We start from the raw sequence: 27,878 nt of genomic DNA, 5'->3' as shown, positions 1-27,878 counted from the left end.
TAATAGCCATCAACTTTAGTACTGTAACTACCTTGTAGCTTCAAGGTCTTTTTCAGAAAGATCTTGTAGTTTGAGAAAATCGATTTTAAAATTATAATATAAAAGTTTTTTTTAAAAATGTGGTTAAATGACAGATATTGTATCAACCTATTGGTATAGTAAATGTACATGCATCAAAAGAAAGAGCAGTGATTTTCATGCTAGAGTTTCCAGGTGGTCAGTATGCAGTGCATAATGATGACCACCTGGAAACCCACCTGGAACTGGCAATGCTTTGGCCAGTTTGTATTGTACAGCTGCAATATTGCTGTATAAGGATTCCTGGCACCTATAGCTATTTTTTGGACAATGAAAAGTTACATTTAAAAAAAATAAAAAATGATGTGTGGTTCCTTCCTCCCAAGTGTCACTACACAGATTGGGATAGCCAGATTGCGGAGCAATCACCCACCTACCCACACTGTCACCTAGAGCACCCACAGCACCCTAGGTTGATACATTATCTGTAATTTAACTGCATTTACGTAAAACTTTTTTCACTATCGTACCTTCAAAATTGATTTTCTCAAAAACTAGTCTTTTTGACCCCCCTCCCCCCCCACACCCTCTCTTTTGGCTCCCCTTCCCTGACATACCCTGTACATTTGGTGTTTCCAGCATGTATTGGGGGAGGGGGGAGGAAGGATGTTTGCCATTATTATTATTTTTGTATTTACAGTGGGATGCGAAAGTTTGGGCAACCTTGTTAATCATCATGGTTTTCCTGTATAAATCGTTGGTTGTTACTATACAAAATGTCAGTTAAATATATCATATAGGAGACACACACAGTGATATTTGAGAAGTGAAATTGAGTTTATTGGATTTACAGAAAGTGTGCAATAATGGTTTAAACAAAATTAGGCAAGTGCATAAGTCTGGGCACCACAAAAAAGAAATGAAATCAATATTTAGTAGAGCCTTCATTTGCAGAAATTACAGCCTCTAAACTCTTCCTGTAGGTTCCAATGAGAGTCTGGATTCTGGTTGAAAGTATTTTGGACCATTCCTCTTTACAAAACATCTCTAGTTCATTCAGGTTTGATGGCTTCCGAGCATGGACAGCTCTCTTTAACTCACACAACAGATTTTCAATTATATTCAGGTCTGGGGACTGAGATGACCATTCCAGAACGTTGTACTTGTTCCTCTGCATGAATGCCTTAGTGGATTTTGAGCAGTGTTTGTCAGGAACCGGCCCGCGGCACGCCTGCGTATACGGTTCCCGACTGCGGGTTTGACCAGATTAAGCGGGGAACAGCCTTATTTAAGCTACAAACAAGGCTGGAACCCCTCAAAACACCTCTCACTGCCACCACTAGCGTTGCTAGACACTTCCACTCTGCTGTCGAGTCCTCAGCGCGCACTCCGCGTTTTCGTATTTGGGTCAGCTTTGCGCTTAGGCCAAATACGGGAACGCCACGCACCCACACACACACACAGTTGCAATCTTACACTGTCGTGAAGCAAAGACCCACTAACAGTCGTTCCGAACGATACTGTTAGCTACTCGCACTGGCGTTGTTCGTACGTTGGGTCAGCTGCGCGCTTAGGCCAACGTATGACAAACGCCCCCACACACAATGCAATTACAATTTCCTACGGTAGTGTTGCTCAAGCGTACAATTAGGCATGAACTTATACACGGTTACACTTCAGTCTCTTCTAGGCTATGAGGGTTAGTTTAGTACGGCAGAAGTCAAACTTATTAAATAATAATTTAATATTCTAGAAAAACATAGAACAGTGCAAAACTGAAGATATACAAAGAGATTACAAAAAAAACCAAGTAAAAATAGTTACAAGATAAAATGTACAAAGATAACACACAAAGCGATTTTGCTTACCAAAATAAAGGGATCCCGATAGAAGAATCGTGGACTTTGGTGTGGACGGACACAGTCTGGCTAGACCAGGAGTTCACTAGCTTGGGCCAGGAGACCGGCTGCCACTACCGTCAGAAGAGAACTGCTTTGAGGTAGCTGTCCCCTGGTTTTTATAATGAAATATTCGCCTCGAGGCTGTAAGCCTGTGTGGACGGGGGGGAAGCTGGATTTAATTACATCCTCAGTCATAATTGGATTTCCAGAGATCCAACATCCACTATAGTCCACACACCCAACAAAAGACTTCCTTAGCCCAATTTCCCCAGGTTACAATGTCTTTACATCAAGAGATTGTTAAATGAGGCTTTTCAACTCCACCAATAATTCAATTTCCACAGGTAGAAAATGGTATCAAAAGGACTTCACCTCTTCAATAATTTCCAGTAGGCTGTCAAATACATTTCAAACATTCAGGTGTCAGCTTCCTCCACATTATTCCCTTGGTTAAAGTGTATTTTCGCACATACATGAAAAGATGGCCTTTTGGTTACAGGTAGCAGTTTGCCTGTATTTGCTGGTAGGCAGACATCACACCTGGGGCAGCAGATCAAAGTGACTGCTGGTGGCCTAATGTGCTGCGTCCTTGCCTATTGAAGGGGGACTGGTCCATTCACTGAAGACAATGGCAGCTGTCTACATTAATACAAAAGATCACAGAGTACAGTTCCTATGGACAGCCAGAAACAGGTAATGAGGTTCCCTTTTGTCTGTCTATTGACACCACACACAATCACATTACTAGTCCATGAAGCTAGCTGCCAATATCTTCAAGCCATACTGGCTGACCTCCACCTCTGAAAGATATACAGCAGACATAAAAATGATAGAATAGGTTTCTGTACTCCCTAATATCATCAGCACCTCAATATATCTCCACACCTCCGCCGTTAACTTGGTGCAAGGCAGATGATCTTCCCAGATCATCCTGCCAGCACCTACACTGTTGGTTCTGCTTGACGGGACAGCCCATCAGCATTCCCATGATTGCTCCCCTTCCCGATAGCGCTGGCAGGTGATTCTAACGAATCATCCTGCCAAAGCCTACATTGACGGCCTGGCCGGGTGGGGAAACCCTTTAGCATCCTCAGGAGGGTTCCCAACCTGTCAGTTAGCTCCAAGCTACACGACTGGAAAGCTAGGTCAGGTTGCTGCAATGTGTTGTTGCCCTTGGCAACCGGACGTAACCACCCAGGGGAATGTGGGTCAGTGACGACCGTGAATTCGCGACCATAAAGACAGTGCTGCAGCTGGGGAAGGGTTCCCACAGTCACTACACGCACTCTCTCTATAGTGGCAGGACCTATCTCTCGGTCCCTTTGGGGAACGATTATCTGCCGGTCTGCCTCCTCCACCTCGGACAGCTCAGAGGGAATAACTTCCCAGAACCCTCTCAGCCCGCCCCTCCCAGCTGGTGACCTGCTGGCTAGCCCCCTGAGCTCTTCCTGGGTGCTGTCAAATCGAACAGCCACAGAGAGCTCAGTGCTGCCTGTCACACATTCCAGGAAGGCTGCAGACGGAGAGGCTCCCGGGCCCTCAGGGCCAGGTTCCGAAGTGGATGTGGCTGACCCAGCAACATTTGTCACTTCAGTGGACAGTCCCTCTGCTGTAGACCCGCTAGCGCTGCGGGTTACCACGGCAGCCGAGGGAGCGCCCACCTTACACATATCACAAACCACATCACCTTTGGTCTTGAAACCATCTGAAGGGGAAGGATCCGGCCTGGTGCCATCTGCCCCTTCAGTGGACAGTCCACCTGCTGCAGCCCAGCGAGCGCCGCTGGTTCCTCCTGCAGCTGACGGAGTGTCCACATGACACACAGCATTATCAGCCCTACATATATTGTCATTTGGGACATCACATAAACCATCAACATTATCTGTATCTTTACACACATTGCTACTCAGCACTTCACAAGTAGCATCAACAGTTCTTGCATCGATCGCCTCGATAGTCCGTGCGTCATAAATGACATTATCAATTTCTGCATTCTTTGTATCAACATGTCCCACTCCAGGCCTAGGCACTGGAGACTTACTAGGGCTGGCTCCAAGCACACAGTCCATAGCCCCTGGGGCCTCACCAGCACTCCCCATTTGCACAGCATTATCAGACAGTACCTTGCAAGAGTCCTGAACTCCTGCTGGGGATGCAGGCTCCACGGGGTTTGGAGTAGGCTCATACCGGGCCACTAACCGTCCCAGGTCAGTACCCAGCAAAACGTTGGTGGGGATTTTGTCAGTTACCCCAACCTCTTTCAATCCGCTGCCGGCCCCCCAGTCCAGGTGGACCAAGGCGGTGGGTATGGCGGGGGTGACACCCCCAATTCCTCTGACAGCAATCATTTTCCCAGGTATGTACTGCTCCGGGTTCACAAGCTGGGGATGTATGAGAGTCACTTCTGCTCCAGTGTCTCTCAGCCCAGTGGCAACTGTACCCCCAACCGTGACAAGCTGCAGATTCTCTGCATAGCCAGTGGCATTCCTGGTAGCACACAATGCCGTTGGGACTTCACTGGCGTTTGAGGCCTCACTGGATTTTGGGGCCTCCCTCTTCCTCTCTGGGCAAGTCGTGCTGATATGACCCACCCTGTCACATACAAAGCATTTCCGAGTGTCAGTGGTTGGTTGCCTGAATCCAGGAGACAGCGGTGCTTGCCTCCTCTGGGTGCTGGGTGAAACAGGTTTAGCCCTCTGTTCTCCTCTCCAGCTGGGCGTAGTAGTCCTCCGGGACTCAGGTGCTCTATGGGCGGTGTAGGCATCGGCCATTTCCGCAGCCTCATCCACTGTCTTTGGTTCTCGATCCAGCACAAACAGCCGGACCTCAACAGGACAGGTGTGTAGGAACTGGTCTTTTATCATCAGTTCCTGCAGGGCATCAAAGGTTTCAACCGACAGTCCTTTTAACCACTGCTGGAAGGCAGTGCGCAGGTTGCAAGCATGATCCAGGTAGCTGTCATTAGGACCTCGCTGCACTGTCCTGAAACGTTTGCGATACACCTCTGGCGTGAGGTGGTATCGCGCAATAATGGCTTTCTTAATCGCCTCAAAGTCTGTTTCTTCCTCCTGGGGGAGACTCACAAACGCCTCCAGGGCCTTGCCTCTCAGCCCTGGTGTGAGGTATCTTGCCCACTGCTCACGGGGCACCCCATACTGCCGACAAGTCCTTTCAAACCCCTGTAGGAAAGTGTCTATGTCAGAGTCCTTGTCCATAGCGGGGAACTTATCCAGGGGGATTCTGTGGACTCGCTCACCTTCGCATTCTGTGGGTCCAGCAGACCGGTTCTGCTGCTGAAGTTTAGCCAGCTCCAGCTGGTGTTGCCGTTCAGCTCTTCCCTCCTCTGCCCGGAGTCTGTCCCTCTCGGCCTGGAGTCTTTCACTCTCGGCCTGGCGTCGCCGTTCAGCTCTTCCCTCCTCTGCCTGTCGGTGCAGTAGAATCAGCTTTAGGCGCAGTTCAGGATCAGCCGAGTTCAGTAGCTGTAGATCAGCTTCCAGAGATGGCATCTCCCTGCTTGGTGGATCGTCCAGGACATCGTCTCCACTCGCATTCTGTGGCGGGAGCGATTCCTCCTCTGGCGTGTCGTGAGCTGCATCCGCTGACGTTGAAGCACGGGCTCGCTCTGCCTCATCATACTCCTCGAGCGCACGAACTAACTGCTCCTTAGTCTGGCCGCTCACCGTCTCGATGCCTTTGTGCTCACACAGGTTGAGTAGTATCTCTTTGTTTTGCCTTGCATAGCTGGATGCTTTCTGAGCCATCGTGTTGCAAAAAATAAAAAGAAGAAAAAAAAAAAGGGGGGAAGGGAAAGCAAATACCAAGTGTGTATCTTTGAACAAAAAAAAAACGTATATAGATTCTGCACTGAGTAGACTTCTGTAGGCTAGTTGCTTCTAGCAAGCTTCCAGCCTTTAGTACTCAGAATAGCGAGCTAAACTGCGTACTAATGTACTAAACGATCCCACCGCTGCCAGCCAATTATGTCAGGAACCGGCCCGCGGCACGCCTGCGTATACGGTTCCCGACTGCGGGTTTGACCAGATTAAGCGGGGAACAGCCTTATTTAAGCTACAAACAAGGCTGGAACCCCTCAAAACACCTCTCACTGCCACCACTAGCGTTGCTAGACACTTCCACTCTGCTGTCGAGTCCTCAGCGCGCACTCCGCGTTTTCGTATTTGGGTCAGCTTTGCGCTTAGGCCAAATACGGGAACGCCACGCACCCACACACACACACAGTTGCAATCTTACACTGTCGTGAAGCAAAGACCCACTAACAGTCGTTCCGAACGATACTGTTAGCTACTCGCACTGGCGTTGTTCGTACGTTGGGTCAGCTGCGCGCTTAGGCCAACGTATGACAAACGCCCCCACACACAATGCAATTACAATTTCCTACGGTAGTGTTGCTCAAGCGTACAATTAGGCATGAACTTATACACGGTTACACTTCAGTCTCTTCTAGGCTATGAGGGTTAGTTTAGTACGGCAGAAGTCAAACTTATTAAATAATAATTTAATATTCTAGAAAAACATAGAACAGTGCAAAACTGAAGATATACAAAGAGATTACAAAAAAAAACAAGTAAAAATAGTTACAAGATAAAATGTACAAAGATAACACACAAAGCGATTTTGCTTACCAAAATAAAGGGATCCCGATAGAAGAATCGTGGACTTTGGTGTGGACGGACACAGTCTGGCTAGACCAGGAGTTCACTAGCTTGGGCCAGGAGACCGGCTGCCACTACCGTCAGAAGAGAACTGCTTTGAGGTAGCTGTCCCCTGGTTTTTATAATGAAATATTCGCCTCGAGGCTGTAAGCCTGTGTGGACGGGGGGGAAGCTGGATTTAATTACATCCTCAGTCATAATTGGATTTCCAGAGATCCAACATCCACTATAGTCCACACACCCAACAAAAGACTTCCTTAGCCCAATTTCCCCAGGTTACAATGTCTTTACATCAAGAGATTGTTAAATGAGGCTTTTCAACTCCACCAATAATTCAATTTCCACAGGTAGAAAATGGTATCAAAAGGACTTCACCTCTTCAATAATTTCCAGTAGGCTGTCAAATACATTTCAAACATTCAGGTGTCAGCTTCCTCCACATTATTCCCTTGGTTAAAGTGTATTTTCGCACATACATGAAAAGATGGCCTTTTGGTTACAGGTAGCAGTTTGCCTGTATTTGCTGGTAGGCAGACATCACACCTGGGGCAGCAGATCAAAGTGACTGCTGGTGGCCTAATGTGCTGCGTCCTTGCCTATTGAAGGGGGACTGGTCCATTCACTGAAGACAATGGCAGCTGTCTACATTAATACAAAAGATCACAGAGTACAGTTCCTATGGACAGCCAGAAACAGGTAATGAGGTTCCCTTTTGTCTGTCTATTGACACCACACACAATCACATTACTAGTCCATGAAGCTAGCTGCCAATATCTTCAAGCCATACTGGCTGACCTCCACCTCTGAAAGATATACAGCAGACATAAAAATGATAGAATAGGTTTCTGTACTCCCTAATATCATCAGCACCTCAATATATCTCCACAGTGTTTATGGTCGTTGTCTTGTTGAAAGCAAAAAACCCGGTGCAGCTATAGCTTTGTCACGGATTCCTGGACATTGGTCTCCAGAATCTGCTGATACTGAGTGGAATCCATGCGTCCCTCAACTTTGACAAGATTCCCAGTCCCTGCACTGGCCACACAGCATGATGGAACCACCACCATATTTTACTGTAGGCAGCAGATTTTTTTCTTGGAATGCTGTGTTCTTTTTTTCTTCTTGCATAACGCCCCTTGTTATGCCCAAATAACGCAATTTTAGTTTCATCAGTCCACAGCACCTTATTCCAAAATGAAGCTGGCTTGTCCAAATGTGCTTTAGTATACAGTTGTGTTCAAAATTATTCAACCCCCAATGCTGTAAAGGGTTTTAGGGAATTTAGTGTACATTTGTAATTGTGTTCAGAATGAAATCTTACAAGGTCTTTTTAAAGAACCAAATACAATTAAAATGACATCAATTGTTTTTGTAATACAGTATTAAATGTTTTTTGTGCGATTTCTTCATTGACACAATTATTCAACCCCTTAACCACCCTGGCATTCTGATTAAATCGCCAGGGTGGCTGCGGGAGGGTTTTTTTTAAATAAAAAAAAAACTATTTCATGCAGCCAACTGAAAGTTGGCTGCATGAAAGCCCACTAGAGGGCGCTCCGGAGGCGATCTTCCGATCGCCTCCGGCGGCAAGAGATAACACGGAAGGCCGCAATGAGCGGCCCTCCGTGTTTCGCTTCCCTCGTCGCCATGGCGACGAGCGGAGTGACGTCATGGACGTCAGCCGACGTCTTGACGTCAGCCGCCTCCGATCCAGCCCTTAGCGCTGGCCGGAACTGTTTGTTCCGGCTACGCTGGGCTCGGGCGGCTGGGGGGACCCTCTTTCGCCGCTGCACGCGGCGGATCGCCGCGCTGCAGCGGCGATCAGGCAGCACACGCGGCTGGCAAAGTGCCGGCTGCGTGTGCTGCTTTTTATTTCGTGCAAATCGGCCCAGCAGGGCCTGAGCGGCAGCCTCTGGCGGTGTTGGACGAGCTGAGCTCGTCCAGACCGCTCAGCAGGTTAAAGACTACCACTCTTAAGAACAGAGGTTCATTCAAGTGTTTTCGATCAGGTATTGAAAACACCTGTGGATGTTAACGAGCAGCAATCAAGCATAATAAGCACCAATTAGGCAGATTTAAAATGACTGTGATACTCAACTCCTTCTAGACATTTACTGGTGTGTTTACAAACATGGTGAAGTCATGAGAATGGTCCAGGAAGACAAGAGAAGAGGTGATTTCTCTTCACAGGAAGGGCAATGGCTATAAGAAGATTGCAAAGATGCTAAACATACCAAGAGACACCATAGGAAGCATCATTCGCAAATTTAAGGCAAAGGGCACTGTTGAAACGCTACCTGGTCGCGGCAGAAAGAAGATGCTGACTTCGACTGCTGTGCACTACCTGAAGCGCAAAGTGGAGAAAAGTCCCCGTGTGACTGCTGAGGAACTGAATAAAGATTTGTCAGATGCAGGTACTGAAGTTCCAGCTCAGACAATAAGGCGCACACTGCGTAATGAAGGCCTCAATGCCAGAACTCCCAGGCGCACCCCCTTGCTGACTCCAAAGAATAAGAAGAGTCGAGTGCAGTATGCCAGAAGTCATGTGGACAAATCACAAAAGTTTTGGAATAGTTTTCTGTGGACTGATGAAACAAAATTGCAACTGTTTGGGCCCATGGATCAACATTATGTTTGGAGGAGGAAGAACAAGGCCTATGAAGAAAAGAACACCTTGCCTATTGTGAAGCATGGCAGGTGTCAATCATGCTTTGGGGCTGTTTTGTTTCTGCAAGTACAGGGAAGCTTCAGCGTGTGCAAGGTACCAGAAATTCACTTCAGTACCAGGAGATATTGGAAAAAAAATGTGATACAGTCCGTCACAAACCTGAGACTTGGGAGACGTTGGACCTTTCAACAGGACATCAGTTGGCTGAAGGTGTAATGGTTAAGGGCTCTGCCTCTGACACAGGAGACCAGGGTTCGAATCTCGGCTCTGCCTGTTCAGTAAGCCAGCACTAATTCAGTAGGAGACCTTTGGCAAGTCTCCCTTACACTGCTACTGCCAATAGAGCGCGCCCTAGTGGCTGCTGCTCTGCTCTGGCGCTTTGAGTCCGCAAGGAGAAAAGCGCAATATAAATGTTATTTGTCTTGTCTTGACAATGATCCCAAGCATACCTCCAAGTCCACTAGAGCATGGTTGCAGATTAAAGGCTGGAACATTTTGGAGTGGCTATCACAGTCACCAGACTTAAATCCGATTGAGTACCTCTGGTGGGACTTAAAGAAAGCAGTTGCAGCACGCAAGCCTAAGAATGCGACTGAGCTGGAGGCTTTTGCCCATGAAGAATGGGCTAAGATACCCGTAGATCGCTGCAAGACACTTGTGTCACGCTATGTTTCATGTTTAAAAGCTGTTATAACTGGAAAAGGATGTTGTACTAAGTACTAAGAATGAATGTCACTTGGGGGTTGAATAAAACTGATAATGATGTGAGCACAGAAAAGACATTTGTGGTTATTTCATTATAAATGTTATGTTATATTTGTCTGACTTACAAGTGCCTCTTTGATTTAATTGTAAACAAGATGACTGAAATGATCAAAATCAATGTCAAACTGGCCAAAACACTCAATTTCAGTGGGGGTTGAATAATTGAACACAACTGTACCTGTTCGTGCTGTGGGGGGAGAAAAGGCTTCCTCTTCATCACTCTCGCATACAGCATCTCCTTGTGTAAAGTGTGCTGAATGGTTGAACGATGCACAGTGACTCCATCTGCAGCAAAATTATGTTCTAGGTCTTTGGTGCTGGTCTGGGGGTTGACTGACTGTTCTCACCATTCGTTGCTTCTGTCTATCTAAGATTTTTCTTGGTCTTCTACTTCGAGCCTTAAAGAGAAACTCCGACCAAGAATTGAACTTTATTCCAATCAGTAGCTGATACCCCCTTTTACATGAGAAATTATTATTTTATTATTATTATTTAGTATTTACTAAATACTATTCCTTTTCACAAACAGACCATTAGGGGGCGCTGTATGGCTGATATTGTGGTGAAACCCCTCCCACAAAGAAATTCTGAGTACGTACTCATGGCCGTTTCCTGTCTGTGAACCCTGTTGCATTGTGGGAAATAGCTGTTTCCAGCTGACAAAACAGCAAGCAGCAGCTACATCACTTGCCAGAAGTAAAAATGTCACAATGTGATAAATGTCAAAATATAAATCAGGGATTTAAAATATTTTACAATGGGCAAACACTGTCTAAATAATTTATACATAATTATTGTAAAAATGAAGCACTTTTTATTACATTATTTTCACTGGAGTTCCTCTTTAACTTGAACTGAGCCTGTGGTCTTCCATTTCCTCAATATGTTCCTAAGGGCTGAGACACACCAGAAAAGCTCCCCGAACGCTAGAGGTTTCAAAAGCTCTTCCCAATGTAATGCTATGGGAGTTTTTTACAAAACCTCATCGCTCCAGTGTGCATAGACACATAGGATAACAGTAGCAGGAGGTTTCAAAAACTCAAAACGCTCAGAAAAACTCCTCTGGTGTGCACCAGGCCTCACTGTGTAAACAGACAGCTGAAATCTCTGAGACAGCGTTCTGCATCCTTCCCCTAAACCATAATGGTGAACAATCTTTGTCTTCAGGTCATTTAAGAGTTGTTTTGAGATTCCCATGTTGCTACTCTTCAGAGAAAATTAAAAGAGGAGGGAAACTTACAATTGACCCCTTTAAATACTCTCTCACATAATTGGATTCACATGTGTATGTAGGTCAGGGGTCACTGAGCTTACCAAGCCAATTTGAGTTCCAATAATTAGCTCTAAATGTTTTGGAATCAATAATATGACAACAGTGCCCACATTTAGGCACCTGCCTAAACAATTATTATGCACTTTCTGTAAATCCAATAAACTTCATTTAACTTCTCAAATATCACTGTGTGTGTCTCCTACATGATATATTTAACTGACATTTTTTATAGTAACAGCCAACGATTTATACAGGAAAATCATGATTATTAACAAGGTTGCCCAAACTTTCGCATCCCACTGTATATAGCGCCGACATCTTCCACAACGCTGTACAGAGTATATTGTCTTGTCACTCAACTGTCCCTGAGAAGGGCTTTACAATCTAATCCCCACCATAGTCATGTGTCTATGTATGTATCATGTAGTTTATGTATAGTAGTCTAGGGCCAATTTAGGGGGAAGGCAATTAACTTATTTGTATGTTTTTAGGATGTGGGAGGAACCCAGATTGCCCGAAGAAAACCCACACAGACACGGGGAGTACAAACAAACTCCGTGCAGATAACACCTTGGCTGGGATTCTAACCAATGACCCAGTGATGCAAGACGAGAGTGCTAACCACTATGCCACTGTGCTGCGACTAACCTCTAAAGTCGGCGGCCATTGACTACAATGTTACATGCGAACGTGAACTTTTTGACATGAAAATTAAAGTAAAAGTAAGGGCCTGAGCCCACTAACGCAGTTGTGTCCGCTTCTGTCCGCTTTTCAGCATCTGTAACATTGATGTGTAACTGAAAAGCGGACACAACTGCGTTAGTGGGCTCAGGCCCTAAAAAGTGAACGATCATTGTTTGCCAGGAACTGTTCATTAGTGAACATGTTCATCCATCACTACCTGTCAGTGCAAAGTTGTCTAACTGTACAAAATATGCAGTACTGATTTTGTTATTATGTTTTTATTGTTACTGCTATAAATATTTTAAAACACATTAATGGCACATTGAACACAACCAAAAAATATTGTTTATGCTATATATCCAAATCCAGAGCTGTCTGAAATGAAATAATTTACTCATGTATCACAATGTATAGCACTTGATTAAACTTACAGTCTCTCGGAACAGAACCTCTTTGTAAGTAGCGGACCAACTATATATACTTTGTTTCACAAGAAGAAATGCGTGCACCATCCGTCTGCTGAACAATTTGTGATTTATTGCTTCATAGACATCCAAATATGCATCTTACATGAATCGTGACAAAAGGCTATCCATTGGTACTGGTGCTCAGTTCTTGGTGCAGTGTGTAGAGGTGGGGGTGGTGAGCACAAGTGTGGACGAGCGTCGGCCGTTTCGCGTCTCTCTAGACGCTTGGTCACGCTGCGTACCAAGACGCCTTCCTCTGGATCAACAGGGATATGTGAGGGTGCAGGCTGGTGTTGTACTTCATTTTCTGGTTGAACGTGATGGATATATGTCTTTTTTCAACCCAAATAACTATGTAACTATGAAAGTTACCAATCATATGTGGAAAACGCAAAGAGGCACCGCAGGAAAGTGCTGGAAAATTTTTCATCAGGACTCTAAGGGCACCTTTCCACTGGGCTGCTGCATCTGTTTTAAAGAAACTCTGTAACAAAATGTGGCTGTATTATCTCTGTTATGTAATCTTCTCTCCTTTGCCGGCTTTGTCGGCTCAGGCAGGAATGTGCTGCTCTGCTGTGATAGGATAGAAGTTATCACCTTCTCCACGCCCCCTGCAGGCTCTGTATGAGTCACAGACTGAGCTTCTCTGAGCCTGTCACATGCTGGTTAGCAGCCATGTTTTTTGTTTGTAAACACTGCCTAAAACTGGCAATTACAAGCCAGAATCTCAGCAGGGAGTGGCAGAAACAGCAAAGAGGTGCAGAGGAGAACATAGTGAATAGAATTATATGCTTTTTATTGTAAGAATTTTAGAGTACAGATTCTATTTAACCTCTCGCCGACCGCGTCACACCAATGGGCGTGGCCGCGGCGGCAGCCCCAGGACCGCCTAACGCCGATTGGCGTAAAGTCCTGGGGCTCTGTTTTGCAGGACTCCTGCTTGGGGGGCAGAGCTCCGCCCCGCCTTCAGTCTCCGAGTGGGAGACTGTTAGACAGCGTGATCGCCTTCTATTTATATGGTGCAGCGCTGCGATCAGCAGCAGTGCTGCACTGGGGACAGCCGTATGACACGGCTGTCCCCCTGGGGGACAAGACAGCGATCGGCTCTCATAGGGTGAAACCTATGAGAGCTGATCGCCATGATTGGCTGGCTGGGGGGAGGGAGGGAAGGGGTTTAAACGAACAGTTGTTTTTTTTTAAACGAACAAAAATATTTATTAAAAAAAATAAACATGGGGGGAGCGATCAGACCCCACCAACAGAGAGCTCTGTTGGTGGGGAGAAAAGGGGGGGGGGACACTTGTGTGCTGTGTTGTGGGGCCTTGCAGCTTGGCCTTAAAGCTGCAGTGGCCTTTTTTACTAGAAATGTCCTGGTCACTAGGGGGGTTTAGCCCTGCAGTCCTCAAGAGGTTAAAAACGTGCTGATGTGAATTTGTATCTGTATCCCTTTGCCCACAGCTATGAGGATTCAGATGCATGCTGTGGAAAACTGCAGCATGCATCATTTTCTTGGGCCCGCATGCAATTCGGATGCAACCTATTGGTTTCAAAAGGTGGTGATTCGGCATCCACATGTGCGAAAACAGCTGCAATTAACGGCTACTGGAAATAGGCCGTAAGACCTGCGTTCACAACACGTGGTATGTGTACTCCAAGTGGTGGTTTCAGGGGGGACCAGGGGGTACTGGAACTTATCATAGTCAATCCATTATAGCAAGTTTAAAGATTTAAAAAAAAAAAAAAAAAAGATAAATCAGATATGAACAAACCTGAATAAATATTTATTGTTAATCAAAAGCATCAAGAAGTGTTTGAAAGGCATTTATAAACAATCATGGGTTACTCCTAACAAATATATGTGCATCAAGGGGTATTCGAGATGCAATTACCATACCTAGAATGTGGGTATTTGGCAAATGCAGCCATTAATAAAGAGATGCATGCTATCATAATGGTGGAGAAAAAATGCTCATTGGTTGTGTACACAGAATAGATGAAACTCAGCTAAGGCAGCCTATAACAACTACCTCTGCCGAGAATCAAGCATGTGTACAGCAGCCCCCGACCGCCAGCAATCAGCCTGGCAGAGTGCTTCAGCCTTGAGCACGGTTTTCCCTGCTCACCTGTCTCCCGCCAGACCTCACAGCCGGGCTCATCTGTTATCCCTCCTCCCCCGCCTAGCCAGTAGCCACAGAACTCTTCACTACCCTGACGAGTCTGTACAAGGGCCTTGCAATGTTGGTCCCCCGTCAGGCAGCATTTCCATGCTAGGTGGTTTGTTCTCTTGCCCCTTTCAAACGGATAGCTGAACTGCACGTTTGCCAAGCAGTTCAGCCACATCTCTGCCGCCTGCCAGTACAATTCAAATACAGAAAAATATGTGTACCCTTTCATGTCTAGTTATAATCTACTCCTCACTACCCATGGGGACAGCACAGCATCGACTGCTCCGTTTTACTGGCTGATATTGCTCTGCAGCATGACTTCTCACCACGTGTTCTGTAAATATAAAATGACCTGTTCAAGGGATATAAACAGCTTACTGATATCAATAATTATATCTGATCTATCTGAGATAAACAGTAATAATAGTAAGGCGTGAATAGAACAACCACCTGGTTCGCTGACTCTGCAACTAATTATCAAATCAGCACAAAACACTTCCAATTTGGCATGTAAATGAAACAGTAATGTTTGCACAAATATTTATTGCGGCAGCGTTCACCCACTCTCTGGACAGATGCCTAGTACACAGCGTCTGTCTAGGCTGTATCCAGAGAATCCTAGTGCAATCTCTGCACTGAATCTCCAGCAAAACGGTCTGTCTGTGGGAGTCTGATACTGCCCCTGTATAGACACTACATAATAAGATTTGTAAACCAGAGTACAGTTTAATGTCTGTGCGCTTCCTGTGGACAATGCCTCAGCTGACTGCTGTGTTGGAAAGCAAACTGACTGACTAGAAGATCTTACCCGATTGCATTTATACTCCCGAACAATCTAGCATCAGCAGTGCCCTGCTGGTAGCTTTGTATGGGTTTACAGCAACCCCTAACCCTGGCAGATCACTTCAGCCTAGCTATGGCAAGAGTATTGTTCTTCTCACTCACTCAGCTCCCGCATGATGTAACTCTTGCACCACTCCGTCAGTCCTCCGCCCTGTCCTATAGCAACAGTACATGTTGCTAGCCTGCAGGCTAGCGATGCATCCATCTGCCTCTGCCCTGCAATGTCGCCCGAGGGATTGGGTACTGATCCTTATCAGGCAACAATGATCTTGCCAGGAACAATGACACAGAACGGTCTGCAGATCAGGTGCTTTGACTAAAGTCTGACAACACTAGCTGATTGAGGGCTCATTCACACAGTAGCGTTTAGCGCTACCGTTTTGCATAGGTGATTTTACTGCGATTATTATGGTAAAAATCATTGTACACTTCAGCGATTCCCGATGATTGCGATTCTATTATTATTGATTTATAAAGCGCCACCATATTCCATGCCGCTGTACAAAATAAGAAATGAACAAGGGGTACATAATAATACAGACAATAGCATACACCAATATACAAGATACATAATTAGTGACAAAATACAAAAATGATACAAAAGCACAATCAGCGCTTGTAAAAGCACTGTACCGCAGTCACTCAAGAATCGCAGCAAAATGCTGCAGGTAACACGTTTTGAGATTGCCGTTAATCGGGAAACTCCCGCAATAATCAGCGGCAGTGTGATCACTGTCATTAGGTTTCTATTGCACTAGCGTTTTAAAAAGTGCTAGCGCTTCGGGGATTAGCGGGAATCACCCACCAATCACCCTAGTGAGAATGGGCCCTGAGACACTACTAAAACCAAAATGATCAGCAAAACATCCAAGCACCTGGCATTGTTTACAAGGAATTAAGTATGGAAACAATCACATTTCTCGCCACAGGAGCCTCCCTACTGTGGGTAGAAAACAAAAAAAATTAAATTAATTAAAAACACTTGCGCTGTGAACATGCTGAGCTATCCAGAACTTGCACATGTGCAACCTATTCTTCCGTCCCCCCCGCCCCCACCAAGTGATTGGCCAGATGTCACTGGAGAGTTTTGGGCCAGCCACACAACCCAGAAGTTGTATACAATTAGTGTAGACATGCCTCCAGTATATCTAGTGAAGCTTAGCTATAATATCCCTGTCTGCAGATACAGATAAGACAGAGAATTGGGGAACCCACTAATGTACCTCAATAAGTACACCTAATTTTTCACTGTTCCCTTTGCAGTTCAGAATAGCTGAGCAAGGATGAGCTTTGGGAAAGCTCCGGAGTTACAAGGACCAGGACCAGTTACAAGGACCACGAGGACAACAAGCAGCTCCAGGACACTTCTGAAAAGTTAATTTAGTCCACCATGGTCTTGGTTTAATAGGACATATTGTTCATTCAGTCTAGAGGAGGCAGATGGTGGCTATGGCCTCAATTCACTAAGTTTATCTCCTGTCTTTAATAATGTTTCTGAGCTATTTCTAGAGTTATTACCATGGTGATAAGGCATGTAGTATTCAGGAAACATTTTACCTCAGGCAAACCTAAAGTTAACTCTTCTGTCTTTAAGTTAACTCTTTAATCCTTACAATAACTCCAGAATTCTATTAATAGGCTGTTAATTAACTGCATGTGAAAATAACTACAGAGGAGGAATGAAGAGATAAGATAACTCTCTCACTGTGTGGAGGTAAAGGTAGCCATACACTGGTCGATTTGCCATTAGATCGACCAGCTGACAGATCCCTATCTGATCGAATCTGATCAGAGAGGGATCATATGGCTGCCTTTATTGCAAACAGATTGTGAATCGATTTCAGCCTGAAACCGATCACAATCTGTTGAGCTGCTCCTGCCGCCTGTGACCCCCCCCCCCCCCCGTATACATTACCTGAAGCTGGCTCCCGGGCGTCTTCTCCACGCTGCACCGCACCGCTCTGTTCTTGCTCCATCCCGGCGCTTCCTGTGTCACTCCGTGACCAGGAAGTTCAAATAGAGCGCCCTCTATTTGAACTTCCTGGTCACTGCAGTGACGCAGGAAGCGCCGGGATGGAGCCGGAACAGAGCGGTGCAGCGCGGAGAAGACGCCCAGGAGCCAGCGTCAGGTAATGTATACCTGATCGGATCGGCCGCCGCTAGCGACGCGCACCCTACCTGCGGGCGATCGAGGGTAATTTCCCGCACGGCGTGATCGACGGACCGATCCGATTTTGGGAGGAAATCGGATCGGCGGGTGCGTTTAGCGCGAACGATTGGCAGCAGATTCGATCCCAGGATCGAAAATTACCTAAATTTCTGTATATTTTTCGCCAGACGCCTATACTCCTCCCCAAAACCTTCTTTAATAAATTACATTCCTTAATCTCTAGCTTTATATGGGGGGGTAGCGTACCAAAGGTATCCCTTGCCACTTTACAGTTCCCAGCAGATCAAGGTGGCCTAGCTTTCCCCAATATGTATCTCTATTACTGTGCTGCTGTTTTAGTTACTATAAGATGGTGGTTCTCGCAAGACAAGTATAATGCTGCGGTTTCGGTGGAGGCAGCCATATTGGGTTCTTATGAGAGGCTCACTTTGCTGGCTTTCAGAGGCACCAGGGGGGATTTTAGATGCACAAGCCTCATGTTCACTACAACTAAAGTATGGAAAGACATGCTCGCTTATACCGGGAACGCGGATAAACTCTCTCCTCATACACCACTTTGGGACAATCCTTATCTGCTTCACTTCTCACAAATACCAGACCCTGGTCTGTGGGCCCTTCAGGGCATAAAAGCCATACAGCATATTACAGGGAATGCAGGATTACTATCTTTTAATGCTCTCAAAAATACCTTTGCTTTGCCTAATAAAATGTTTTTCAGATATATACAAATCAGGCACGCTTACAATGCCCAATTTAAAGATGGCAGTCCAACACTGGTTTCTTGCGACTTAGAACAAACACTAATGGTGGATGGTCTAGAAAAACCTCTCTCGGTAATATACTTTGCCCTCATGAACAGTACCACTCATAGTCTCGCTAGATGTCAAAATAGGTGGAATGAGGAAGTTCCTGGATTGGACACTAAGGATTGGGAAGAAATCCTAGAGAATTTTGTTAAAGTTCCTATCTCGGCCAGAGATCGCTTAATACAATTTAAATTTCTTCATCGTACCTATCGTACACCCGTACGTATGCATAAAATCTCCACTTCCAATACCCTCAACTGCCCCAGATGTACTGCTGATCCAGGAACTTTCTTTCACATGTTCTGGGAATGCCCTCATGTGCTTTCCTTTTGGTCTAAGATTAACGACTTAATTAATGAAATTCTGCAAACACGACTGATACTCTCCCCTAGGGCATTTTTACTGGGACTACTGGATGATACTCCACCGGGCAAACACCCCCAATATCTAATTAGAATATTATGCTTCTATGGTCATAAAGAAATACTCCACACCTGGAAATCAGATAAGCCCCCCTCTTTTAATCACTGGAAATACACTATTATGAAAAGCCTACCTTTATATCGATTGACGTACAAAAGCCGTAACTGCCCCCGTAGATTCGATAAAATATGGGCCCCCTGGTATAACAACGTAGAAGCTCTTCCTGCAGGCCCAGAGGACTGAGCCACAGTACTAACTTAGCTATTTTCTGATTTATACTCTACAATACCTTCCCTAGCCTTGGTCTATGGAGGTAAGCACTGGACTCTCACTCCTTTCCATCCATTACACTCTATCTCTTCCTTCTTCTTCCCCCTTTCCGTCTCTTTTCTTTCCTTTCCTAACTTCTCCCAACAGATGGTACAGTCATGACTATGCTGTCCAAATTGAGGTATATGCACCGGTTTTGACATGCTTCTGATGCACTCAATAATCTACTACTCAACTGTTATGTATGTATTATTATAAAACTGTATCTTCATACTACATAAGATACTTGATGCTATTGCTCTTGTAAGATTTACCTCTTGTATATTCAGTATGTGTACCACTGTTTTTTCCTTCTCATCTAATGTTCCTTGAGTACCTGCGTGTACTTGTTTGTACGTGTTTTTTAATGAAAGTCAATAAAAATTGATTTGTCAAAAAAAAAAGAAACAGTTTACTTTGGTGGTTAGACAAGAGGAATCTAACAAGACCTTTGCAAATTCAAACCCCTGTAGGGATCATACTTACCAACCGATGCCAGCCAGACTGGTTGGGGTGCACATCTACAATCTCAGACAATCCAAGGGACATGGTCAAAGGGCCCACTACAAACACCAGCAAATATACTGGAGATCAGGGCAGCCTTTCTGGCTCTCTCCCACTTCAAGCACCAGCTCCAGGGCCAAGATGTAGTACTACGCATGAACAATTTAACGGCAGTGGCATATGTAGAAAGACAGGGTGGCACGAGATCGAAGAAACTGCTGGAAGAGGTGGCACCAATATTCAAGTTAGCAGAGAAGTATTTCAGAAGCCTATCTGCAATACACATACCAGGAGTGCAGAATGTGACTGCAGACTACCTAAGCAGGTCAATGTTAGACAACAACGAGTGGTCATTGAACAACAGCATCTTCCAGTTGATCTGCAGAGAATTGGGAAATCCGGAATTAGACTTAATTGCAACGAGATTCAACAACAAATGCAGAAGATTCATCTCAAGGTGGCAGACGCCCACTGCAGAAGCTGTAGATGCGCTAATAGCTCCTTGGGAATTCAACACAGCATATGTGTTTCCCCCACTTCCATTAATCCAACGGCTACTCCAGAGACTTGCTCAAGAAGCAGTAGTATTGATTGCAGTGATACCGTTTTGGCCAAGGAGGCCGTGGTTTCCTCTTCTATGGCAATTGAAGGAACAAGAACCTCTGCTTCTACCAGCACTACCAGACCTACTAACTCAGGGTCCAGTCTGTCATTCCAACCCGGCCAAGCTAAACTTGGCAGCATGGAGATTGAGAGGAGGAAATTGGAAGTATTAGGATGCTCAACGGAAGTCATTCAAACCATCTTGAAAGCTAGAAAACCAGCAATGAATGCGTCATACCAGAGAGTTTGGTCTAAATTCCAGGATTCTCTACTCAACTTAACATTAATCCTCTCAAACCAGTAGTCACTGATATATTACAATTTCTTCAAACTGGATTGGACAAGGGTCTGGGATACTATACACTTAAAGTTCAAATTACAGTTTGACAGACCAGAGATGGGCATTCCATCCATTAGTTATCCAATTTCTGAAAGGAGTGATGAAACAGAAACCACCTATTAAAACATTCTTCCCAAAGTAGGACCTTCCTCTGGTGTTAGAGGTACTATCGAAACCTCCTTATAAAAATTTACAGGACTGTTCACTCATTCAGTTAACCCATAAAGCAGTATTTCTGGTAGCTATGGCATCCACCAGAAGAATTTCGGAATAACAAGCATTGGGCTACCAGGAGCCTGCATTAACCTTCTATACCGATAGAGTAATCTTAAGACCAGTACAGCACTTTGTACCCAAAGTGGCATCAGTCTACCACTTCAACCAGGAGTGGACTTTGCCAACTCTATATGATGAATCCAATCCCATACCACATCCATTGGATGTGGGGAACACACTAAAGATCTACATCGAAAGAACCAAGGACTTGCGCAAGACAGATGGGCTGTTTATCATACCGTCAGGTTATAGGTCTGGACAACCAGCTTCATCAAGGACTATAGCCAATTGGCTAATGAGAATTATTCAGGAAGCATATAAACTTAGCGGTCTAACACCCCCTCAACAAGTAACTGCTCATTCGACGAGGGGTATGGCAGCTTCTTGGGCTGCATTCTGTAAAGTATCTCCTGAGAAAATATGTCAAGCTGCTAACTGGACATCCCTAAATACATTTATGAGACACTATAGAGTAGACCCTGCAGTCAATTCTACTTTACAGTTTTAGATCTACTGTATTAACTGCTATCTGAGTTTGATTAAAATTTTGTGTTCAGCATTGCACCTCATCCCTCCATGTCGTTTTATTTGCTAGTTATCTCCTGACCGTGCTGCTATGGAAACATATGGAAAACGGAAAATTGAATACTTACCTGACGGTAATTTTCCTTTCCATGTGTGTACATGGCAGCACGGGGCTCCCTCCCTAGATTCGGTGATTCCGAGTCCAAGATTACAAGGGGGGGAGCTAAAGGGAGAGATTTATAGGGAGGGTCCTATAGGGGTCAAGTGGGCGGGACTTAACCCGACCGTGCTGCCATGGACACACATGGAAAGGTAAGTATTCAATTTTCCGTAATCCAAGTGCACAGCACATTGTGTGACCAAACTGACTGCTGCAACAGAAACCTGGGGCCATTCGCACTATGAATTGTATTTGTGGTATAAAAAAACCCCCACAAAAATCATTCTTATGCATATTTATGTACACTTCAGACCATATATTTGTTTGCTTTTCGGTGGCATTTATGTTTGTGTCTATAGAAAACACATCATTTAGGACTATGTATCTGTGTGTTTTAATACATTATTCTATGTGTTTCCATTGATTGTAATATAAGCAAAAAAAATTATCAAAATGCAACATGTAGTGCATATGCGTATGGAATAAAACTGTAACCATGATTGGAAAATGTGCCTTTAATCAGAAAACACATTCCTTTATGACCTGCAAAATGAATGTCTATTCTAAAATGAGAGGAGACGCATAGGGGAGCAAGTCTAGACAATCTCTCCAAGAGGGATCCTTACAGCTATTTAGACATTGTACTGTGCAGTATGATGATTCATTGCAATCTATATGGACTTTTGATTACTGATGATTCCTTCACTTCGGGCTGGTGCACACCAGAGCGGTTCTGAAGCGTTTTTAAAAACGCTTGCAGGGGGAAAACCGCTTGACTAATGAAAGCGAATGGGATGGTGCACCCCAGAGCAGTTCGTTTTTTCCACAAACGCAAACTCGGGGGCTGCAGCATTTTTTAGATTTCTGACGCGTTTCTGCCTCAATGTTAAAGTATAGGAAAGTGGAAAACCGCTCTGAAAAACGCTAGATCAGAGCGGTTTTCCAGGCATTTTTGTTACAGTAGCTGTTCAGTAACAGCTTTTACTGTAACAATATTTGTAATCTGCTACACAAAAACGCTAGGCATGTTTAGAAAACCTCTCTAAACATGCCTACAATCGCTCTGAAATCTGCTTCAAAAACCTCTAGAGTTTTGCAGATCTGCTAGAGGTTTTTGGTGTGCACTGGACCTTCCTCTTATAGGCCCAGTGCACACCACAAACCTCTAGCAGATCTGCAAAACGCTAGAGATTTTTGAAGTAGATTTTCAGAGAGATTCTAGGCATGTTTAGAGAGGTTTTCTAAACATGCCTAGCATTTTTTGGAGCGTTTTTGTGTAGCAGATTTCATTTATTGTTACAGTAAAGCTGTTACTGAACAGCTACTGTAACAAAAACGCCTGGAAAACCGCTCTGATCTAGCGTTTTTCAGAGTGGTTTGAGCTTTTCCTATAATTTACATTGAGGCAGAAACGCATCTGCAAACCGCAGAAATGTTGCGTTTGCGGTTTGCAACTAGGCTTTCAATAGGGGGTATTTAGTCCAAATAATTTTTTTGTTTTCTAGGCATTTTCATGGGAAAAAGTGGATAAAAAATGCATTATTTCTCAGTGTTTACCAATTCTAGTTTAAAAATAAAAAGCACCACTGTGATAAAAAACCATGTCGCCAATTTTATGTCCCACTAGTATAGTCAGATGCGTCCCGAATAGAAGCCCATTCCCCCCCCCCCCCAGTGTAGCCAGATGTGTCCCCAATATCAGTCCCCCAGTATAGTCAAATGTGCCCCTTGTATGTGCCGCCCCCCAGAATAGATAGACAGTAGCACCCCCAGGATTGGCACCCCTCATTACTTGTCCCCAGGATAAAATGGTCCCTCATTATAATCGGATGTACCCCCAGGATTAGTGCCTCCCCATTATAGCCAGATGCCCCCCCTTACCCTGATGCCTGCTAAATGTTTAACCCCCAGATAACAGCCCCCCACTCCCCCAGTGGCCAAATAACAGAACCCCCTCTCCCCAGCCAGCCTCCTCCGTGCACAGATCAGCTAATAAATTCAGCAGCAAGCAGCCTCTCTTACCTTACCTCGTTTCAGCGATGAGCCTGAAGCCCGTGCCTCCGATCCTCGCCCTGAACTCAGCCGCTTATTGCCGGTTACGCAGGTCCTGGCTGCCGGTTACGCGGGTCCTGGCTTGATGACGTCATCAAGCCGGGCCCCGGATATTCAGCATTACGCGGCTGGGTTCAGAGCGGTGATTGGAGGCTCGGACTGCAGGCTCATCGCTGGAACGAGGTAAGGTGAGGATACTTGCTTCTCAATTTATTTAACCGATCTGTGCACCGAGGGGAGAGATGAAGGGTCACCGCTGTTTGCTACATTGGTGATCGTTCATCCGCGGGGGGCTCGCTAACTGGCTACAAGGGAAAATGTTCCCTTTCACCAATTAGTATTGCACCTGACAGCGCGGGGGGTGCGCTCTGAAGCGCACCTGATCATGCACAGCAGGGCTGCAAGCTGAAATGGTATATCTAAGTCATGGTGGCTTGGAGCATGCCACAGATGAGGTAGATATACTGTAGCAGTGGAAAAAGTGGTTAAAGTGTAACTGTAACATAAAGCTTAAAGAGACTCCATAACAAAAATTGCATCCTGTTTTTTATCATCCTACAAGTTCAAAAAGCTATTCTAATGTGTTCTGGCTTACGGCAGCACTTTCTGCTATCACTGTCTCTGTAATAAATCAATGTATCTTTCCCCTGTCAGACTTGTCGGCCTGTGTCTGGAAGGCTGCCAAGTTCTTCAGTGTTGTGGTTCTGCTATGAAGTCCCCCTTTCAGGCCCCTCTATGCACACTGCCTGTGTGTTATTTAGGATTAGGGCAGCTTCTCTCTTATCTTTTACAAGCTGGATAAATTGTCCTCTGAGCTGGCTGGGCTTTCACATACTGAGGAATTACAGACAAGGGCAAAGCTGTTTGCAGGAAGAAACAAGCAGCCTGAAACTTCAGTGCATGAGAACAGGGGGAAAGAAACACACAAATGATCTCTTGAGATTCAAAAGGAAGGCTGTATACAGCCTGCTTGTGTATGGATGCATTTTCTATGTGTGGACATACTGTACATCAACCTACTTCCTGTTTTGGTGGCCATTTTGTTTGTTTATAAACAAACTTTTTTAAACTGTTTATAACCACTTTTAATGCGGCGAGGAGCGGCGAAATTGTGTCAGAGGGTAATAGGAGATGTCCCCTAATGCACTGGTATGTTTACATTTGTGCGATTTTAACAATACAGATTCTCTTTAAAGAGGAACTCCAGTGAACATTTTACTGTTGGCAGATGATGTAGCTGCTGCATGGTTATTGGCAGTTGGGAACAGCTGTAAACAGCTATTTCACACAATACAACAAGGTTCACAGATAGGAAACTGCCAAAAGTTTGAACTTTTCTTGTGGGAGGGGTTACTTGTGGGAGGGGTTTCACCACAATATCAGTCATATAGCGCCCCCTGATTGTCTGTTTGTGAAAAGGAATAGATTTCTCATGTAAAAGGGGGCATCAGCTACTGATTGGGATAAAGTTCAATTTTTGGTCGGAGTTTCTCTTTAAATCATGTCATATGGGGATTGATTCACTAAAAGCCATTAATATTGCTGTGCACAGACAGTACTGGTAATATTGCAATGCGCTAATACCAGCAGAGTACTGCACGTCGTAATGACCCGTGGTACATAAGTAACGCAAGCATTACCCATATACCGCCGGTTGCACTAATTGTGCAACGCATGGTACTCTGTTGGTGTTAGTACCAGTAATATTGCTAGGCGTTCTCTGTGCACAAGAATATTAAAGGCTGTGAAGGCTCATTTACACTAGGGGCGTTTTTGGCCTTTTTCAAGCGCAGGCGATTTTTTTAAATTGCCCACAAAACGCTTGTGCAATGAATCTCTATGAGAAGGTTCATATCAGCGCGGTTCGTGCATTTTGCGTTCAGCAAAGCGGTACCTGTACCATGTTTGGAGCATTTTTTCTATAATGGAAGGTATAGGAAGAGCGCTAAATGCTCACAAAACTGCTTTATGTGGCGATTGCGTTCACTTTTTTAGAATAAGCCGCATCAGCCAGTGAAAACGCTTGGCTATTGTATTTCAATGTGTGGTGCACACCGGCGGTTTGAGGTTTTTTAGCAAACCGCAAACGCGCAGCAGGAGGCGCGTTTGCGGCTTGGCAAAAACCTCAAACCGCTGGTATGCACCATCCCATGGCAATACATTAGCCAAGCATTTTTCCAGGCGGATGCGGCCGGCGGATCGCTCCAAAAACCGCTCGTTGTGCACTGGGCCTTAGGCCTTAGGCCCAGTGCACACCAAAACCGCTAGCAGATCGTCAAAACGCTATCGGTTTTGGGAGCAGAGAGCAGATATTTGGCCGGGTGCACACCAAGCGGATTTTGTATGCGATCCACCAGCCGCATCAGCCAGTGAAAGCGCTTGGCTATTGTATTTCAATGTGTGGTGCACACCGGCGGTTTGAGGTTTTTTAGCAATACGCTAGCGGTTTTGGGAGCTGATTTCAGAGCGATTCTAGGTATGTTTAGAGAGGTTTTCTAAACATACCTAGCGGTTTTGGGTGCGTTTTTGTGTAGCAGATTACACATATTGTTACAGTAAAAACTGTTTCTGAACAGCTTCTGTAACAAAAATGCCTGACAAACCGCTCTGAAGTAGCGTTTTTCAGAGCGGTTTGCGTTTTTCCTATACTTTACATTGAGGACGAAACGCTTCCGAAAACCGCAAATGCGCAGCAGGAGGCGCGTTTGCGGCTTGACAAAAAGCTAAAACCGCCGGTGTGCACCATCCCATTGCAATACATTAGCCAAGCGTTTTTCCAGGCGGATGCGGCCGGCAGATCGCTCCAAAAACCGCTCGGTGTGCACTGGGCCTTAGAGAGGTTTTCTAAACATGCCTAGCGTTTTTGGGAGCATTTTTGTGTAGCAGATTACAAATATTGTTACAGTAAAAGCTGTTACTGAACAGCTTCTGTAACAAAAACGCCAGGAAAACCGCTCTGATCTAGCGTTTTCCAGAGCAGTTTGAACTTTTCCTATACGTTACATTGAGGTAGAAACGCTTCTGCAAACCGCAAAAGTGCTGCAGGACCCACGTTTGCGGTTTGCTAAAAACCGCAAACTGCCGGTGTGCACCAGCTCATTGAAATACATTAGCCAAGCGATTTTCCAAGGCGGAAGCGGTTTGCGGATCGCTTCAAAAAACGCTCGGTGTGCACCAGGCCTACCTTCTTATATTCTGCTCTTGAAACAATGCTAATAACACAAGGGGCTGATAATGATGGTCAATAAGATACAAATAATTCTATGTTGTTGCAGGGTTATGCAAATTCTGTATGCAAATATATGCAGCTTGAAAATTAGCCAATTGAATCCCACCAAGGGCTTCAGTAGTGTCTCTATTTTCAAGCTGCATAAACTTGCATAGTGAATTTGCATAATGCTGCATCAACTCATAATTATTTGCTTTTCAATGACCATCCCTAGTGGCTGCACCAGTAATTTTGTGTCCTGGAGGGAGAGCTCATCCTTGTGTCTCTACCCCAGCCTTTCTCAACCTTTCTACCATGGAGGAACCCTGCAAATAACTTTTGGATCTCAAGGAACCCCTGCAAACAATTTTTTGGTCTCGAGGAACCCCTGCATTTATTTTGCAGGAGGCACGGTCTTTAAAAGTATGTGTGGCTGTTTATTTCACTACCCCCATTACACTGCCATTCATTATACCAGCTCCTGATGCCCCAATTTAGTGCTTCTTGTTACAGTACTACCTATTATAGTGTGCTCTATTATACTTCTTGGGGGAAAATGCCAAGGGACCCCTGCAGAGTCCTCAAGGAGCCCTGGGGTTCCAGGGAACCCTGGTTGAGAAAGCCTGCTCTACCCTATAGACTTGTGTAATCTGAGCTGTGAGCTGGACTACAATCACCAATATCCCTGTGATTTTATAGTTTATAAAAAGGGCAGGGCTATGGGCAGAGATTCAAATTACAGACCTCCCTACATTGCTCCTCTGCTGCTGCAGTTACAGAGAAGTGGCGTAAAAAGGAGGACATTTTATGACTGTCTGAAACACACTTCCGTATTGCTGTGTAGATCACACAAAGGCCTTTAGTGTGTCATATTCAAGGACTTTAGGCAGTGCACACAGCAATATCTGATGTTCCCACTTATGTGCTGTGCAGCAATGCATTCTGGGAACTCCCCTCTGCATGTATTTTGGTTTGCAGTGGAGCATTAAAGGACAACTGTAGTGAGAGGGATATGGAGGCTTCCACATGTATTTCCTTTGTCTAG

General features: G+C 45.1%; 1 long non-coding RNA gene across 1 annotated transcript in view; it reads right to left on the bottom strand.

Annotated features, from left to right (window-relative positions):
* LOC137544524 (uncharacterized) overlaps window positions 1-27,878 on the bottom strand; it is a 266,952-nt gene that overhangs the window by 73,256 nt on the left and 165,818 nt on the right. The gene's annotated exons all lie outside the window — the stretch shown is intronic.

This window comes from Hyperolius riggenbachi, chromosome 2 (genome assembly GCF_040937935.1).
Source record: "Hyperolius riggenbachi isolate aHypRig1 chromosome 2, aHypRig1.pri, whole genome shotgun sequence".
Classification (NCBI taxonomy): domain Eukaryota; kingdom Metazoa; phylum Chordata; class Amphibia; order Anura; family Hyperoliidae; genus Hyperolius; species Hyperolius riggenbachi.
The sequence above is the reverse complement of the archived record's forward strand: the minus strand, read 5'-3'. Positions and strand labels throughout refer to the sequence as shown.